This window comes from Acinonyx jubatus, chromosome E3, assembly GCF_027475565.1.
Source record: "Acinonyx jubatus isolate Ajub_Pintada_27869175 chromosome E3, VMU_Ajub_asm_v1.0, whole genome shotgun sequence".
In the NCBI taxonomy this organism is placed as follows: domain Eukaryota; kingdom Metazoa; phylum Chordata; class Mammalia; order Carnivora; family Felidae; genus Acinonyx; species Acinonyx jubatus.
The window spans coordinates 20,455,839-20,466,096 of NC_069398.1; the positions used below are offsets into that span (position 1 = coordinate 20,455,839).

Sequence of the window (10,258 nt, forward strand, 5' to 3'; positions counted from 1 at the left end):
GAGAGGGAGACACAGAATCTGAAACAGGCTCCAGGCTCCAAGCCGTCGGCACAGAGCCTGACACAGGTCTCGAACCCACAGACTGCGAGATCATGACCTGAGCCAAAGTCGGACGCTTCAACCGACTGAGCCACCCAGGCGCCCCTGTACTGTTTACTTTTATATTTTATTTTATTTTTTAAATTTATATCCAAGTTAGGTAGCATATAGTGCAACAATCATTTCAGGAGTAGATTCCTTAATGCCCTTACCCATTTAGCCCATCCCCCCTCCCACAACCCTTCCAGCAACCCTCTGTTTGTTCTCCATATTTAAGAGTCTCTTCTGTTTTGTCCCCCTCCCTGTTTTTATATTATTTTTGCTTCCCTTCCCTTGTGTTCATCTGTTCTGTGTCTTAAAGTCCTCATGTGAGTGAAGTCATGATATTTGTCTTTCTCTGACTAATTTCGCTTAGCATAATACCCTCTAGTTCCATCCACGTAGCTGCAAGTGGCAAGATTTCATTCTTTTTGATTGCCGAGTAATACTCCATTGTGTGTGTGTGTGTGTGTGTATATATATATATATATATATATATATATATATATGTATGTATACCACATCTTCTTTATCCATTCATCCATTGATGGACATTTGGACTCTTTCCATACTTTGGCTATAGTTGATAGTGTTGCTATGAACATTGGGGTGCATGTGCCCCTTTGAAACAGCATCCTTGTATCCCTTGGATAAATACCTAATAGTGCCATTGCTGGTTTGTAGGGTAGTTCTATTTTTAATTTATTGAGGAACCTCCATACCAGTTTCCAGAGTGGCTGCACCAGTTTGCATTGCCACCAGCAGTGCAAAAGAGGTCCTCTTTCTCCACATCCTCGCCAACATCTGTTGTTGCCTGAGTTGTTAATTTTAGCTATTCTGACAGGTGTGAGGTGGTATTGTGGTTTTGATTTATAGTTCCCTGATGATGAGTGATGTGGAGCATTTTTTCATGTGCTGCTTGGCCATCTGGATGTCTTCTTTGGAGAAGTGTCCATTTATGTCTTTTGCCTATTCCTTCACTGGGTTATTTATTTTTTGGGCGTTAAGTTTGATAAGTTCTTTGTAGATTTTGGATACTAACCCTTTATCTGATATGTCATTTGCAAATATCTTCTCCAATTCTGTCAGTTGCCTTTTAGTTTTGCTCGTTTCCTTCACTGTGGAGAAGCTTTTTATTTTGATGAGGTCCCAGTAGTTCAGTTTTGCTTTTGTTTCCCTTGCCTCTGGAGATGTGTTGAGTAAGAAGTTGCTGCGGCCAAGGTCAAAGAGGTTTTTGCCTGCTTTCTCCTCCAGGATTTTGATGGCTTCCTGTCTTACATTTAGGTCTTTCACCCATTTTGAGTTTATTTTTGTGTATGGTGTAAGAAAGTGGCCAGGTTCATTTTTCTGCCTGTCACTGTCCAGTTTTCCCAGCACCACTTGCTGAAGAGACTGTCTTTATTCCGTTGGATGTTCTTTCCTGCTTTGTCAAAGATTAGTTGGCCATACATTTGTGGGTCTATTTCTGGGTTCTCTATTCTGTTCCATTGATCTGAGTGTCTGTTTTTGTGCCATGTACTGTTTTTACTTGCTGTGCCCCACACGTTTCATGTACAGCAACAATCTTGGTCTGAAGGAGGCAACAGCTCAGCCCTCAATTCCCTGATTCAAACCAGAGAGAGAAGAGCAGAATAGAACTTAATTGTAACATTATAACCTGTCTGGGGGCCTAAAGAGTGATATCTGTTTTGTCTACTCCAAAGCTCAGGTGGAAAAGTGGTAGGCACTGCTCAGGAAAGCTGCAGAGGAACTATATACCCACAGGTGCCTGAGGGAAGAGATTACAGGTGGAGATATCCAACAGACCATCTAGAGCCCCAAAGAGTAGCTGGATGAGACTGGAAAATTAAGACATTCAAAAGTAGCTATGTATATGAGGAAATTAGTAAAGCCACACAAGCCAAGGGAAGACACATACTCAGAAGAGACATGAGAAGATCTTGAGCTTTCATCTCCAGCTGATCTCAAGGCCTAGAAAAGAGCCAGATAACTACTGAAATAATGCTCTAGTACAAAACCAGTCTGCAAAGACTAGGATAGATGGATTCTTTCAAATGCCCAATTTTCTTTTTTTTTTTTATTAAAAAAAATTTTTTTAACATTTTTATTTATTTTTGAGACAGGGAGAGACAGAGCATGAACAGGGGAGGGTCAGAGAGAGGGAGACACAGAATCCGAAGCAGGCTCCAGGCTCTGAGCTGTCAGCACAGAGCCTGATGTAGGGCTCGAACTCACGGACCGTGAGATCATGACCTGAGCCAAAGTCGGATGCTTAACCGACTGAGCCACCCAGGCGCCCCATCAAATGCCCAATTTTCAACATCAACAAAATTACTAGACATACAAAGAAATAGGAAAACATGACCCACTTAAAAAAAGAAAATAAATTGGCAGAAACCACCCCTGAAAAGGCACAGGCATCAGACTTACTAGACAAAGACTTTTTAAAAGTTATCTTTAAGTACACTGAAAGGGACGCCTGGGTGGCTCAGTTGGTTAAGCATCTGACTCTTGATCTCAGCTCAGGTCATGATCTCACAGTTCATGAGATCAAGCCCTGCATCAGGACCTGTGCTGTCATTTATACAAAAATAAATAATAATATTTAATAATTTATATTTAAATAATAATAAATATATTATGTATAAATATTTAGTGTGGAGCCTCCTTCAGATTCTCTCTCCCTCTCTCTCTGCCCCTCAACCACTCTCTTTCTTTCAAAATAAATAAACATTTAAAACGTACACTGAAAGAGCTAAATAGAAACACAAAGAACTAAAGGAAACCATAAATAGTTTATGTGAACAAAATGAGAATATCAAAAAAGAGGTAGAAATTATAAAAAGGAACCAAAAAATATCCTGAGCTAAAAAAATTACAATAACAATTTAAAAATAAATTAGAGGGGGCTCAATAGCAGATATGATCAGGCAGAGAAAGAATCAGTGAACTTGATGATAGGACATGAAATTATCCAATCTGAGGAGAAAAATGAAGAAAAGTGAACAGAGATGAAGAAACATATGGGGCATCATCAAACAGATCAGTATATGCTTTATGGATATTCCAGAAGGAGAAATGAGGAAGAAAGAGGCAGAGATCATTTGAAGAAATAATGACCAAGAACTTCACAAATTTGAGGAAATACATGGATCTACAAGTCCAAGAAACTCAAGGATTCCAAATAGGATTAAACCCAAGAGACTACAGCAAAACACATTAAAATCAAACTGTCAAAAGAAAAGACAAGGAATCTTGAAAGCAGCAAGAGAAAAATTATTCATCATGTGCAAGAGATGCTCAATAAAATTTGCAGCCAATTTCTTAGCAAGAACTTTGGAGGTCCAAAGGCAGTGGATTTATATATTTAAAGTGCTACAAGAAAAAGCTGTCAACTGAGAACTCTATATCCAGCAAAAATGAGGGCATAAATAAGACATTCCCAGATGAAAAAAAGCTCTGTCTCTCTGTCTCTCAAAAATAAATAAACATTAAAAAAGAATAAAGTAATCCCAGGGTACCTGGGTGGCTCAGTCAGTTAAGCATCTGATTCTCATGAGTTTGAGCCCTGGGTTGGGCTCCTTGCTGGCAGTTCAGAGCCTACTTGGGATTCTCTTTCTTTCTCTCTCTCTCTCTGCCCCTCCCCTGCTCACACTCTCTCTGTCTTTCAAAATAAATAAATAAAATTTAAAAATACTTAAAGTGATCTCTACACCCAATGTGGGGCTTGAGCTCAGGACTCCAACATCAAGAGTCACGTGCTCCAACAGCTGAGCTAGCCAGGCATCCCAAGATACTTATTTTACATTTGAGTTTTTGTGCATTTTATTTTATTTAAAAATTTTTTAAACGTTTATTTTTGAGAGGAGAGAGAGAGAATGGAGGATGGGCTGTGAGAGAGGCAGACACAGAGTCTGAAGCAGGCTCCAGGATCTGAGCTGTCAGCACAGAGTCTGATGTGGGTCTAAAACTCACAGACTGGAGATCATGACCTGAGCCAAAGTTGGACCCTTAACTGACTGAGCCACCCAGGCACACCTAAATGCATTTTATTTTTAGATAACCTACATGACATGTTTTTTTTTTCCTTAAAAACAATGCCTCTGCTCCAAATAAATTGAAGTCAAAATTATTGAAGTGCTCAAGATGACATCAATCCTATTCATCTAAATCCTGGTTTGTGTGGATGAAAAGCAGAAGCCAGTTATGACAACAGGTGAAAAGTCATAGCCAGATTTGTTAACATTTTTCCATTTCTTTTTTTTTTTTAATTTTAATGTTTATTTATTTTTGAGACAGAGAGAGAGACAGAGCATGAGCAGGGCAGGAGCAGAGAGCAGGAGACACAGAATCCAAAGCAGACTCCAGGCTCTGAGCTGTCAGCACAGAGCCTGACGTGGGGCTCGAACTCACAGACCAGAAGATCATGACCTGAGCTGAAGTCGGACACTCAACCAACTGAGCCACTCAGGCACCCCAACATTTTTCCATTTCTAAACCATCATTTAAAAAAATCAGGTATGAGGTCACACCATTCTCACAATAGTCCAACAGAGCAACCATGCCATCTAGATTCATGTTTTCACCAATAAAGAACTGGTAGTTTTTGAAATTAGCAAGGGTGTGCTTGATTTGTTTTGCAGTTCCTCTCATAAAAGTTGTTAGTCTTTCTGGCCTCTGTTCTTCAAGTTTGCCGTTGATTGACTTCATGTAATCTTTTATGTACTTCTTATATGCTTCTTTTGTGAATCTGGTTTCCTGCAAGTGATGGTTCATGACAACATCAACACCAGTGGTTAATGTCCTTTTGGTACCTTCACCTTTGGGGCCTTCATCAGAGGCATTTCCACCAATGAACCAGTCATCAGTGTTACCCTCTGTCCTACTGATCCCTCCACTTCCAGGCATAGCCTGTCCATGATCTGGATTTTGTAGTTGTTGGAGAATATCTCATCATGGCTGATGAAGTCCTGGTAGATAATGATGTCTACAGCTGGAGAGAGACAACAGTGGTGCTAGTTCAACAGGAGCAGAGAGCTCTGAGCCAGCGTGGTACAGCCGGAGTGGCACTGGGGTTGGAGGAGCAGGAGGAAAAGCCCAAGACATTCATTTCAGATCTGACGCAAATAGGTTGAAAATGAAAGAATGGAAAAGAGATTTCACGTATGGTAACCAGAAGAAGAGAGCTAAGGTAGCTAAACTAATATGAGACAAAACAGACCTTATGTCAATAATTGTTGCAAGTGACAAAGAAGGGCATTATATTGATGATAACTTCGCAAGAAGATACCATAATTATAAACATACATGTACAAAATACCAGAAATCCAAAGTATATGAAACAAACATTGAAAGAATTGAAGGGAGAAATAAACAGCTCTACAATAGTTGGACATATCAGTGACCACTTGCAATAATAGATAGAACAATCAGACAAAAGATCAGTAATAAAATAGAAGACTTGAACAACACTATAAACCAATTAAACCTAACAGACATGCATAGAACAGTTGAACCAACAAAAGCAGAATACACATTTTTCTCAAGTGCCCATGGAATGTTCTCCAGGATAGACTATATGTTAAGCCAGAAAATAAGTCTAAATTATTTTATTTTATTTTATTTTATTTTATTTTATTTTATTTTATTTTAAAATATTTCTTTATTTCTGAGAGAGAGAGAGGAAGAGAGAGGAAGACCCAGAATCCGAAGCAGGGTCCAGGCTCTGAGCTGTCAGCACAGAGCCTGATGTGGGGTTTGAACCCACAAACCGCAAGATCATCACCTTAGCTGAAGTGAGACGCTACCTAGCTGCCCCAGTAACTTTAAAGAGTTTGCAATCATACATAATTTCTTTTCTGATTTCAATGGAATGATACTAGAAATCATTAACAGAAGGAAGATGTGAAAATTCACAAATATGTTGAAATTAACCACACATTCTTTTTTTTAATGTTTATTTATTTATTTTTTTTGAGAGAGAGACAGAGTGTGAATGGGGGAGGGGCAGAGAGAGAGGGAGACACAGAATCCAAAGCAGGCTCCAGACTCTGAGCTGTCAGCACAGAGCCCAGTGCAGGACTTGAACCCACGAACTGGGAGATCATGAGCTGAGCCAAAGTTGGATGCTTAACCAACTGAGCCACCCAGGCACCCCAAAATTATCCCTGTTTGCTGATAACATGATTTTATATGTAGAAAAGTCTAAAGAGCCCCCCCCCACAGACACACACACACACACACAAACACTATAACTAATAAATTTAGCAAAATCCCAGGATACAAAAATCAACATTGAAAAATCAGTTACATTTTTCATCAGCAATGGTAGCATTCTAAAAAGGAAATTGAGAACATTCCATTTACAATAGCCTCAAAAAGAATAAAATACTTAGGAACAAATCTGACCAAGAAGTCAAAAGAATTGTACACTGAAAACTACAAAACATTGCTGAAAATTAAGGAAGGTGTAAATAAATAGAAAAATTAAGATTTCCACACTACCCAAAGTGATCTCCAGATTTGATGCAATCCCCATCACAACATAATAATTTTTATTTCAGATGTAGAAAAATCCCATCCTAAAATTCATATGGAATATGAAGGGATCTTGAATAGCCAAAACAATCTTGAAAAAAAAAATATTTGGAGGCCCACTCCCTTGTTTCAAAACAAACTACAAAGCTAAAGTAATCAGAATAGTATGGTGGTATGCCTGGGTGGCTCAGTGGGTTAAGCATCAGACTCTTGGTTTTGGCTCAGGTCATGATCTCATGGTTCATGGGTTTGTGCCCCACATCTGGCTTTGCACTCAGGATTCTCTCTCTCCTTCTCTCTGTGCCCTTCCCCCCACTCACATGCACTGTCTTGTTCTCTGTCTCAAAATAAATAAGCAAAACTTCAAAAAAAAAAAAAAAACAAACTGTGGGGGCCCTTGGTTGGCTCAGTCGGTTAAGTGTCCGACTACAGCTCAGGTCACAATCTCAAAGTTCATGAGTTCAAGCCACGTGTTGGGCTCTGTGCTGACAGTGTAGAGCCGGAGTCTGCTTCGGATTCTGTGTCTCCCTCTCTTTCTTCCCCTCCCCCGCTCACACTCTGTCTCTCGTCCTCTCAAAAATAAATAAACATTAAAAAAATTTTTTTAACAACTGTGGTACTAGAATAAGGCCGACATATAGATCAATGGAAAAGAATGGAGAGCCCAGAAATAAGCCCTTGCATTTATGGTTAAGTACTTTTTAACAGATGGTGCTAAATAAACAGGATATTCACATGCGAAAGAATGAAGTTGACCCCTTACCTTACATTACATACAAAAATTAAAATAAATCAAACACCTAAACATGAGACCTGACTTTATAAAACTCTTAGAAGCAAACATAGGAGAAAAGTTGGATTTGGCAATGACTTCTTGGATATGACCCTAAAAGCACAAGCAACAGAAGAAAAAATAGATAAACTGAACTTCATCAAAATTGAAAACTTCTGTACTTCAAAGGACACTCTCAAGAGAATGAAAAAGCAACCTATGGTACTGGGAGAAAATATTTGCAAATCATGTTTCTGATGAGTTGATGAAACTCATCAACAACAACAACAAAATTTCAAAACAGACAAAGGACTTGAATTTACATTTCTTCATTCTGAACTTTTCTTGACATGTTGATTTCTAGCCCCCTGTGGTACTCCAGCAGCGAGGATAAACAAGAAGGGGTCTGTGCTGCTTACCAATTTATTGCCTCTTGGCTCCAAATTCACTCTTCATTGCTTGCTTGTGCAAAAACAGAGCTGGGCCATTTAAAAGTAATTTTTCCAGGGCGCCTGGGTGGCTTAGTTAGACATCCAATTTTTGATCTTGGCTCAAATCATGATATCATGGTTCATGGGATCAAGCCCTGCGTTGGGCTCTGCACTGCACAAGAGCCTGCTTGGGATTCTCTCTCTACCTCTCTCCCTGCCCTCCCCCCACCTACACACTCTCTCTCTCTCTCTGTCTCTCTCTGTCTCTCTCTCTCTCAAAATAAATAACTAAACTTCTAAAAAATGTTTACTTATTTTTCAGAGAGAGAAAGATACGGAGTGTGAGTGGGGGAGGGGCAGAGAGAGAGGGAGACACAGAATCTGAAGCAGGCTCCAGGCTCTGAGCTGTCAACACAGAGCCCAACGTGGGGCTCAAACTCACGAACCTCAAGATCATGACCTGAGCCGGAGTTGGACGCTTCATCGACTGAACCACCCAGGCACCCCAATAAACTTTTTTAAAAAGTAATTTTTCCTTTGTCAGATGACACAATGTTAAGCTTTGTCAGCTGTGGGCTCTGGGGAGGGATTGCATGAGCAAGGAGTTTTCCTTCTTATTCTGGTGTATTTCAGTGGTTCCAGAAGTATGTATGGATTCCTCAGTGCCCAGCTCCTGCAACACAGAAGGCTTTTCCAGCGCCACAACTCTGCAGCTCATGTAGTTCTTCCAGAGCCTGGCTTCTGTAGTAATAGTGGTAAGCAGCACCCAGCAGTTTTCCCCTGCAACACCCTTTAGTTGGCTTTGTAGGAGGGTGCCTCCAGTGAGACACCTTTCTATGAAATGGCTTTCTTTGGGACCTCAGAAGGTAGGTTTCCAGCAAATTCTGGAGGGCAGATTTCCAGCAACTACCATTGGCACAGCACCAAGCAACTGTGCCATCCAATTTCCACAGCCACGTCCTCTCCAACTGGGTCTGGTTCTCAGGCCTAGTGCTCTACCCCAGCCTCAGAGGTGGTCGATGAACCTTATATCTGCTGATCCTATATTCTTTAGAGTTGTCTTTACTGAAATTTCTTGTGTAATGTGTAATTCTACACATTAAACTTAAGCTGTTAAAATTACTGTATGGCTTCCATCTCCTAATTTGACCCTGACTGACACAGGGTCCCTGCCCAACATAACAAGGAAATAGGACAAACAACCTGTCACCATTAAACAATACGCTGTGCTAAACTAGCAGTGGGACAGAGTGCTGGGGCAGCAGGTAGAAAGGTGCCTGGAAGGTCCATGAGGGCTAATGAGAGAATTAAGCTGAAAGGATGACTAGATCAGGGCACTCCACGTTCGTCATTGACACCTCCTCCTAATCTCATAATCAATCTCTGAGGTATGTCACTTCTGTCTCCCAAGTCTGGTCCATGCTTTCCACCCCAGTGTTGTTCCTCCATCATCTCTGGCTGGTTTATTATGATGACCCTGTAATTGTCCTCTTTACCTCCAGGCTTGCTACGTCAGCCTGTCCTCCACACTGAAGCCAGAGTGATTCTTCTAAAAGGCAAATTTGGGTCCAAACCGTCTTTGACTAAAAACTGTTGGTGGCTGCCCATTGCCCTTAGGACAAAATCTGAACTCCTTTTTTTGGCCACAAAGCTTGGGAAGATCTGGACTTTGCTCACCTTCCCACTTTTATCTTAGGCCACCCTTCTCACATCCTTAGTCTCAAATCACATGGAATGTCAGTTTCCTTAGGGACCTTTACAAGTGCTGCTGCTTCTTCTAGGAAGCCCTCTCCCTACACCCTCCCTTACCCTTTCGCCCTCATCCTTGCTTCTTCAGCTCCCCTTCAGCTGCAGCTAATATCTACTCCTCTGAAAAGCCTTCCCAAACCTGCTCTCCCTGATCTGGCAAGGTGCTCTTTGTGTACGTTTCAGTCACACCCTGTACTGCTCTCATATCCCTTATCACAGGCTGGTAATTATCTAATGTATATGTCTCTCACGACCCTGTAAACTCCATGAGGTCAGAAACTCTTGTTCACGTTTGTTTCCTCAGCACCTATTTTAGTGTTTGATAAATGCTGGGGAACAAAAGAATGCACATGCAAAGGTGACCAGGGAGGGCATGCATAAAAGTATGTCATGTAAGCAGAGTGTAGGGACATAGGTGGGAGTGGCTGGACTCGAAGGGCAAGCTGTGGGAAGCCAGATTGGGAAAGGCCCTTTTGTTCACACCTAAGCAGTTTATACCATACGGTGAGGATCAAACATCCCACATTGGCTATAGGTGACTGAACTGGACTTCCAGTTCATGCATTTGATTTGACCAGGACAGTTTTAAGAACTTGCAAATATGAGTGCCTTTCAGTTCGTCACAATTCACACCAGCCCCCATGTTAACAGGCCTCCTTCCCTCATGCAAACTGGCTGTCTGCCCCACTGA

General features: G+C 41.0%; 1 pseudogene; it reads right to left on the reverse strand.

The window, feature by feature from the left end:
- Positions 1-4,563: 4,563 nt before the first annotated feature.
- LOC128313703 (translationally-controlled tumor protein-like) lies at positions 4,564-6,616 on the reverse strand (annotated as a pseudogene).
- Positions 6,617-10,258: the final 3,642 nt, after the last annotated feature.